Source organism: Thamnophis sirtalis, unplaced genomic scaffold, assembly GCF_051295495.1.
Source record: "Thamnophis sirtalis isolate CommonGarterSnake01/CBP01778 unplaced genomic scaffold, rThaSir2_p1.2 scaffold_2, whole genome shotgun sequence".
Classification (NCBI taxonomy): Eukaryota; Metazoa; Chordata; class Lepidosauria; order Squamata; family Natricidae; genus Thamnophis; species Thamnophis sirtalis.
Window position 1 is genome coordinate 44,306,154 of NW_028261382.1, and position 8,218 is coordinate 44,314,371.

Genomic DNA, 8,218 nt, shown 5'->3' on the forward strand with positions numbered 1-8,218 from the left:
GGATGGCAGAGAAGGAGGTAGCTGGATGGAGTCACCGAAGCAGTCGGCCTGAGCTTCAATGGACTTCAGAGGATGGGAGAGGACAGGAAGGCCTGGAGGAACGTTGTCCATGGGGTTCCAATGGATCAGACACTTCGCAATTAATAACAACAACAACACATTATGGGAAGACAACAGTCTAGCAATCAACCCTATCAGCCTTATGATATATGGACTTCCATTCCCAGAATTCCCCTGGTCAAGTGAACTCTGTCATCCTTAAGATTTGTGGGCATTTCTGAACTGCCCATCATACCAAAGTGACTCTGGGAAGTCTACAATAATAATTTAAAAAAAAGATTTAATTTAATTTGTATCCTGACTTTATTATTTTTACCGGTAACTCAAGGTGGAAAACATATCCAACACATCTTCTTCCTCCTCCTATTTTCCCCACGACAACAATCTTGTGATGTAGGTTGGGCTGAGAGAGGGACTGGCCCAAAGTCATCCAGTTGGCTTTCACACTTAAGGCGGGACTCGAACTCACCGTCTCCTGGTGATTGTCTCAAAATCACCCAGCTGGATTTCATGTCTTAAGGCGGAACTAGACCTCCCAGTCTCCTGGTGATTGGCCCAAAGTCACCCAGCTGGCTTTCAAAATGCCTAAGGTGGGACTAGAACTCGCCATCTCCTGTTTCCTAGTGTAGGAAGTTATCACCCAGCCCTCTCCCAGAAAAATGAAATATCCTAGGAAATATTGAAAAGGCAGAATATTTCTCTGGATGTGAAAAGAAAGAAACATGTTTTAAAAGACAGAATAGCTGCCTGTAGCTTCCTGCCCATCCCCACTTTGTCAATGGGCCATTAAGAAAGCCACGCCAGCCCACTTTACATAATAAAGAGTTCTCCACTTCAGCTACAGAAAAGCATGATAATATTGGCCTTTCACTCAACTGACCACATGGCATCTGAGAACTCAACCAAACCTGGATTCAAAACGCATCCTAGAGAGTCGCCCCTGCATGGCCCCATGGGAGTCTGACAACCAATCAGAATGCATTTCTTACACAGGAACAGGAAACAGAGAGGTGGGACTGAACAGGTTATAAAAAGCCTAGCAAGCCCCTCCCTCAGCCCTTCTCTTCTTCTCCACCAGCATTGAAGCATGTGATCCACTTTTCTGTTCAGGGCTCAATCCATGTGGTCCTGTCCACCATTAAAACCATCTTTCCCAGCAGCCTCCATGTCTCCAGTGTCTTTTTCCCCACTTGGAGCCGAACCCAGAAGGACGTTTCTTTCATCATTAGCTTGGTGCTTTAACCACTAGGCCAAAGTGGCTCTCGTATTTAAAAAAAAAATCATGGTCATAAAAGCAAGTTAAAAACAGAATTTAAAAAAGATTAAAATAGAGAGTGAAAAGGTGGAGAGTACATATTATGGTCTGGGCCAATGCAGGAAGGCAGTCCTTGACTTATGGCTTACAAATGAGGCCAAAAGTTCTGTTGCTAAGCAAGATATTTATTACATGAACTTTCCGCCCCCCATTTGACATCATTTCTTGCCGCAGAATTTAAATGAATTTACTGCAGTTGTTAGCATAGTAACAGGTTTGTTAAGTGAATCTGACTTCCCGATATGACTTTGCTTGTCCGAAGGTCGCAAAATGGGATCGCGTGACTTTGGGACTTTTGCAACCGTCATAAATATGAACCGGTTACCAAGCATTTGAATTTTGACCATATGACCATGGGGATGCTGCAACGGTCGTTAAGTGTGAAAAACAGTCATAAGTCACTTTTTCCAGCGCCGTTGTAACTTTGAATAGTCACTAAATGAACTGTTGTAAGTCGAGGACTACTTGTGGATCCCATAGAAACCCATGGAAATTTCCCCACATACGCATAGATGTTTCAAACTTGTTCTGACCGAGGCTTCCCAAGAGCACGAGGCAAACTCCTTGTCTCAACAAAAAACCCTTTTATTAATTGACTGTGAATTCTGCTCATTCAACTCCAGCAAAGATTTTCAAAGGAGGATTTACAGTCACAGACCTTATCTGGCTTGGAGAGCTGCCAGGCCGATATCTGCACAACTTGGCCAGGAGTCTCGGAGAGTCACGAACCAATGAAGTGAATTAATGGTCTCCTGCAAACTCCACTCCCCGGTTGCTCCTCTTTTATTCCCTCTGGGAGGGGCCATTCACCGTCCACCTGTGGCCTTCCTCCCAAGTTGACCCCTGTTCGTTAGCTCTTCCCTTCGTCTGGCAGCTCTGCGCATGCGCACACTGGGAACAGGCTCCAGCTGTTCTTCTGCCTCACTGATGCCTGACTCCGAAGGCAGCTAATAACTGTCAGACAGCCCTGGCCCCCTCTCTGCCTCCGACACAGAGCCCTCCTCCGAGCCTTCCCCAGACTCCAGGACTGGCCCAGGTTCCTCCCCAACCCTCCTCAGTGTCTGAATCGGCTGCCTGCTCCACTGTCTGGCCACAACAACACTAGAAAATACTTAGGACTGACTGGGATGTGGGAATCGGGTCATTATGTATCCTTGCCACCTTTATCTTGTCGCTCTTGTCACTTGTCGCCACAATTTGGCACAACCCCAGGTGGAGGTGTGTAGTGGAAGAGGCAGATAGGAATTGGAGCCGTTTCTGCTAAGCTGGTTAAGCATGATGGGTGAAACTAGTTCTGAGCTTATCCTCAGATTATTATGAAGCCGCTGGGTTTCCAAACAATTGGGAGCTTTAATCTGCCTTCCTTCGCAGATGAGATAAGACATTTTCCTCGTTTCTTGTAAAAACACGTGAGAAAACGAGGGGAACCTTCCTGGCATGGAATGGAATGGAGTACAGTGGAATAGAATAAGAATAGAATAAGAATAGATTAGCATAGCATAAGAATAGCATAAGAATGAATGAGAATAGAATATAGAAATAGAATAGAATAAGAATATATTAAGAATAGCATGAGAATGAATAAGAATAGAATAGAATATAGAAACAGAGTAGAATATACAAATAGAGTAGAATAAGAATATATTAAGAATAGCATAAGAATGAATGAGAATAAGAATGAATGAGAATAGAATATAGAAATAGAATAGAATATGTATAAATTAAGAATAGCATAAGAATGAATAAGAATAAGAATGAATGAGAATAGAATAGAATATAGAAATAGAATAGAATAAGAATATATTAAGAATAGCATAAGAATGAATAAGAATAGAATAAGAATAAGAATGAATGAGAATAGAATAGAATATAGAAATAGAATAGAATAAGAATATATTAAGAATAGCATAAGAATGAATAAGAATAGAATAAGAATGAATGAGAATAGAATAGAATATAGAAATAGAATAGAATAAGAATGTATTAAGAACAGCATAAGAATGAATAAGAATAGAACAAGAATTTATGAGAATAGAATAGAATATAGAAATATAATAGAATAAGAATAGAATAAGAATGAATAAGAATAGAATATAGAAAAGAATGGAATAAGAATAGAATAAAGACTAGAATAGCAAAGCATCGCATAGCATAAGAATAGAATAATATAGCATAAGAATATAACAGAGAAATAGAATAAGAATAGAATGGAATTAGAATAGCATAAGAATTAACAATAGAATAGTAAAATACAGAATAGAAACTTGATTGCCACTTTTAAATGTACACTAATCAGCAGACATTGAAATCAAATGTCATTGCATTCAGCTCTCAAAGGATAACCATTATGCAGATGCTCGCATACACACACATATATGAGACAGAAAAACATCAGTCTAGTTTGGATGTATAGATATAAATGGTGAGAAAAATAAATCTTGCGAGTTTACATAAGGACAGATGACATAAAGCATCCACCCCTTACAGAATCGACCCGTTCTATAGATATTCGACTATATATGCAGTGGCTATATGTAGAGAGGGGTTTCTTCTTAAAAATAGAGGATTCTTGTGATGATCTTTTCATCGTCTTCTCAATAAATCTTGTAAATTATCTTATTATTAGTATTTTAGTGGCGTTGCAATGGAAAAAGAGACTTTTTTCAAAGAGAGCATTTTCCGCACTTATGACCGTCGCAGCCTTCCTATCGTCATGTGATCAGAATTCAGACACCTGGCAACTGACTCGTATTTATGATGGTCGCAGTGTTTCGGGGTCAGGTGATTCCCCTTTTTATGACCCTCTGACGAGCAAAATCAATGGGGAAGCCAGATTCACTCAACAACCACGTTACTAACTTAATAACACTGCAGCGATTCGCTTAACGCCTGTGGCAAGAAAGATCACAAAGGGGGACAAAAACTCACCTAACCAGTGTCTCGCTTAGCAACAGAAATCTGGGGCTCCGCCGGGGTCGTAAATCGAGGACTACCTGCATTGTCCTATTTTCCGTCTTGAGGTTGCAGTACCAGATTGAGCCACCAGGGGCAGCCTCCTCTTAAATTCCATTACATGGCCCTATTTTACTCCCTGAGCCTTTAATACCTGAAGTATTGCATTTTTAGTGGGTTAAACAGGGCAACGTGTAATACAGGAATTTTCCATATTGAAATCGCAATACCAGATTGAGCCAACAGAGGGCAATATTTCTTATACAGTAGTTAGTAGATCCTATGTTGCTATTTTCCCTATAGAGGCTGCAATTTTCTCACTGTGCCATCAGATGGCGGTATTTCCTATAGAAACCATTATTTATTTATTTACTTATTTACTTACTTACTTACTTATTATTTATTTATTTATTTATTTATTTATTTATTTATTTATTTATTTATTTATTTATAAAATTTATATGCTGCCCAATCCTGAAGGACTCCGGGTGGCTTACAAAAAAACAATTATAAAACCACGTTGGAAAGGATCTTGGGTATTGCAATTCTAGTCCAACCCACTACCCATGCAAGAGACCCCATACCATTCTGGATAATGACTGTCCAATCTCTTCTTGAAAACGTCCAGCAATGGATCGCCTACAATTTTTAGAGACAAGCCGATCCAATGAATAACTGTTCTCACCCTCAGGAAATAAGATTGTCCTATTTTCCAACTTGACCTTGCAATACCTCATTCAGCCACGAGGGGGAATAATTCAGGCTTGTGCTGGGTTTTATTAATCAGCAAATGCTCCAAGTTCCTAGTTCTCATTGGCGCCTTTCACTCAAGACTTGTAAAGCAAGGAGAGACCCTTTAGCAGAAGAAATATGAAGACGGGTTTGCAAAATGAGATAATTTCCATTTTACTCTTTTGAAAGGGAGCAGGCTAGGCTCAGAATTTCCATCAAGTTAATGAATGTCCTCTCTGCCCCGTCTCTCTAAATATAGAAATCTCGATGCATAAGAAAAGTGAAACTCATAATTTCGCAAGAAATTCCTTAGGAGCAATGAAAAAAAAATCTATAGAATGCTGGAAACAGAACCAACAATTACAGACAAAGCTAACCCATGAAAAATACAGAGAGAGGGGGAGAGAGAGAGAGAGGGAGGGAAAAAGAGAACAAGAGAGAGAATGAGAAAGGGAGAGAATAAGAGAGAGAGAAGAATGTGAGAGAATAAAAAATGAGAGAGAAAAATGAATGAGAGAATGAGAAAGAATGAGAGAGTAAATAAGAGAGAGAAGAGAAAAATGACAAAGGGAGAGAGTGAGAGAAAGAATGTAAGAGAATGAGAGAATGAGAAAAAAAATGAATGAGAGAATGAGAGAGAAAAATGAATGAGAGAATGAGAGAGAAAAACAAATGAGAGAGGATAAGAGAAAGAAGAGAAAGAAAGAATGAGAGATGGAGAGAATAAGAGAGAGAGAGGAAGAATGTGAGGGAATATAAATGAAATCGAAAGAAAAATGAATGAGAGAATGAGAAGGCATGAGAAAAACTAATGAGAGAATAAGAGAGAGAGAACAGAAAGAAAGAATGAGAGAGGGAAAATAAGAGAGAGAGGAAGAATAAGAATTAGAGAATGAGAGCGAAAGAAAAATGAATGAGAAAAATGAATGAGAGAGAGAATAAGAGAGAAGAGAAAGAAAGAATGAGAAAGGGAGAGAATAAGAGAGAAAAAGTGAGAGTGAATAAGAAAGAGAGGAAGAATGAGAAAGAATGAGAGAGAAAGAAAAAAGAATGAGAGAGAGAATAAGAAAGAGAGAATAAGAGAGAGAATGAGAAAGTGAGCGACTAAGGAAGTAAGAATGATAGAGAGAATAAGAGAGAGAATGTGGGAGAGAAAAAAGAATGAGAGAATAAGAGAGAATGAAAGAAAGAGAGAGAATGAGAGGGAATGAATGAGAGAGGGAGAAAATAAGAGAGAGAAAAAAAGAATGATAGAGAGAAAGAAACACCACAGAAGGCCAAATAATAAAATAATAATTCTTGATATGCCGTATTTCGAAAAAGCCGCTCACTTTTTCTAAAATGAAAATTTTAAATTACTCATTCCATCCATTCTCTCTCTCTCCCTCCCTCTCCCTCCCTCCCTCTCTCTCTCTCTCTCTCAGTTACAGATGGAGACACAAAACCCGAAGAAGAATCTGTCCGAATAAATAAAAAGGAAGATTTACAACTGGGGTGAAAGGAGAGGGCTCCTATTGGCCAGAAGTGACATCATGGTTTCGTTTCCCCCCCCCAATTGGGGGGGAAAGAAGCTGAAGGGGGGGGGCTTTTATATGCGTGCGGAGATAGGCCAGCTGGGATGAATCCGCAAAGGAGATGCACCAGCCATAGGCAACGCTCACCCAGCTTTCTTACCCGTTGCTTCCCATCAAATCCTGGGTGGAAATGCCCAGCTCGAAAATGCTTAATGAAAAAAGTGTTGTTGTTGTTGTTGTTGTGTGCCTGAAAATATGACAACAACAACAACATCCAGTTAACTCATAGCAACAAGCTCTCCTTTCGTATAGGGGGAGTTTAATCTTTCCAGCAAGGTTAAAACTTACGAAGAAGGGTTGCAGGAACTGGGTATGTCTAGTCTAGTGAAAGGAAGGTTTAAGGGTGCGGGGGGGGGGGGACACACACGATAGGAGTCTTCCAATATCTGAGGGGCTGCCCCAAAGAAGAGGAGGGGGGGGGTCTACCTGTTCTCCAAAGCACCTGAAGGCAGGGCAAGAAGCAATGGGGGGAAATGAATCAAGGAGAGAAGCAGCATGGGATTATAAGGAGGAATTTCCGGACAGGGAGAACGATTGGCCGGTGGAACAGCTGGCCACCAGGAGTTGTGGCTGCGCCAACATTGCAGGTTTTAAAGAAGAGATTGGACAACCATTTGTCTTAGATGCTATAGAGGCTCCTGCTCTAGCAGGGGGCTGGACTAGAAGACCTCCAAGGTGCTGTCCTACTCCTTCCTTCCTTCCTTCCTTCCTTCCTTCCTTCCTTCCTTCCTTCCAAAAAAGAATGTTTTTAAGAAGGGAACGGAGAACCATTTGTCTCAAATGCTATAGAGGCTCCTGCTCTAGCAGGGGGATGAACTAGAAGACCTCCAAGGTGCTGTCCTACTCCTTCCTTCCTTCCTTCCTTCCTTCCTTCCTTCCTTCCTTCCTTCCTTCCTTCCTTCCTTCCTTCCTTCCAAAAAAGAATGTTTTTAAGAAGGGAACGGAGAACCATTTGTCTCAAATGCTATAGAGGCTCCTGCTCTAGCAGGGGGATGGACTAGAAGACCTCCAAGGTGCTGTCCTACTCCTTCCTTCCTTCCTTCCTTCCTTCCTTCCTTCCTTCCTTCCTTCCTTCCTTCCTTCCTTCCTTCCTTCCAAAAAAGAATGTTTTTAAGAAAGGAATGGACAACCATTTGTCTCAAATGCTATAGAGGCTCCTGCTCTAGCAGGGGGATGAACTAGAAGACCTTCAAGGACCTGTCCTATTCCTTCCTTCCTTCCTTCCTTCCTTCCTTCCTTCCTTCCTTCCTTCCAAAAAAGAATGTTTTTAAGAAAGGAATGGACAACCATTTGTCTCAAATGCTATAGAGGCTCCTGCTCTAGCAGGGGGATGAACTAGAAGACCTTCAAGGACCTGTCCTATTCCTTCCTTCCTTCCTTCCTTCCTTCCTTCCTTCCTTCCTTCCTTCCTTCCTTCCTTCCTTCCTTCCTTCCAAAAAAGAATGTTTTTAAGAAAGGAATGGACAACCATTTGTCTCAAATGCTATAGAGGCTCCTGCTCTAGCAGGGGGATGAACTAGAAGACCTTCAAGGACCTGTCCTATTCCTTCCTTCCTTCCTTCCTTCCCTCCTTCCTCCCTCCCTC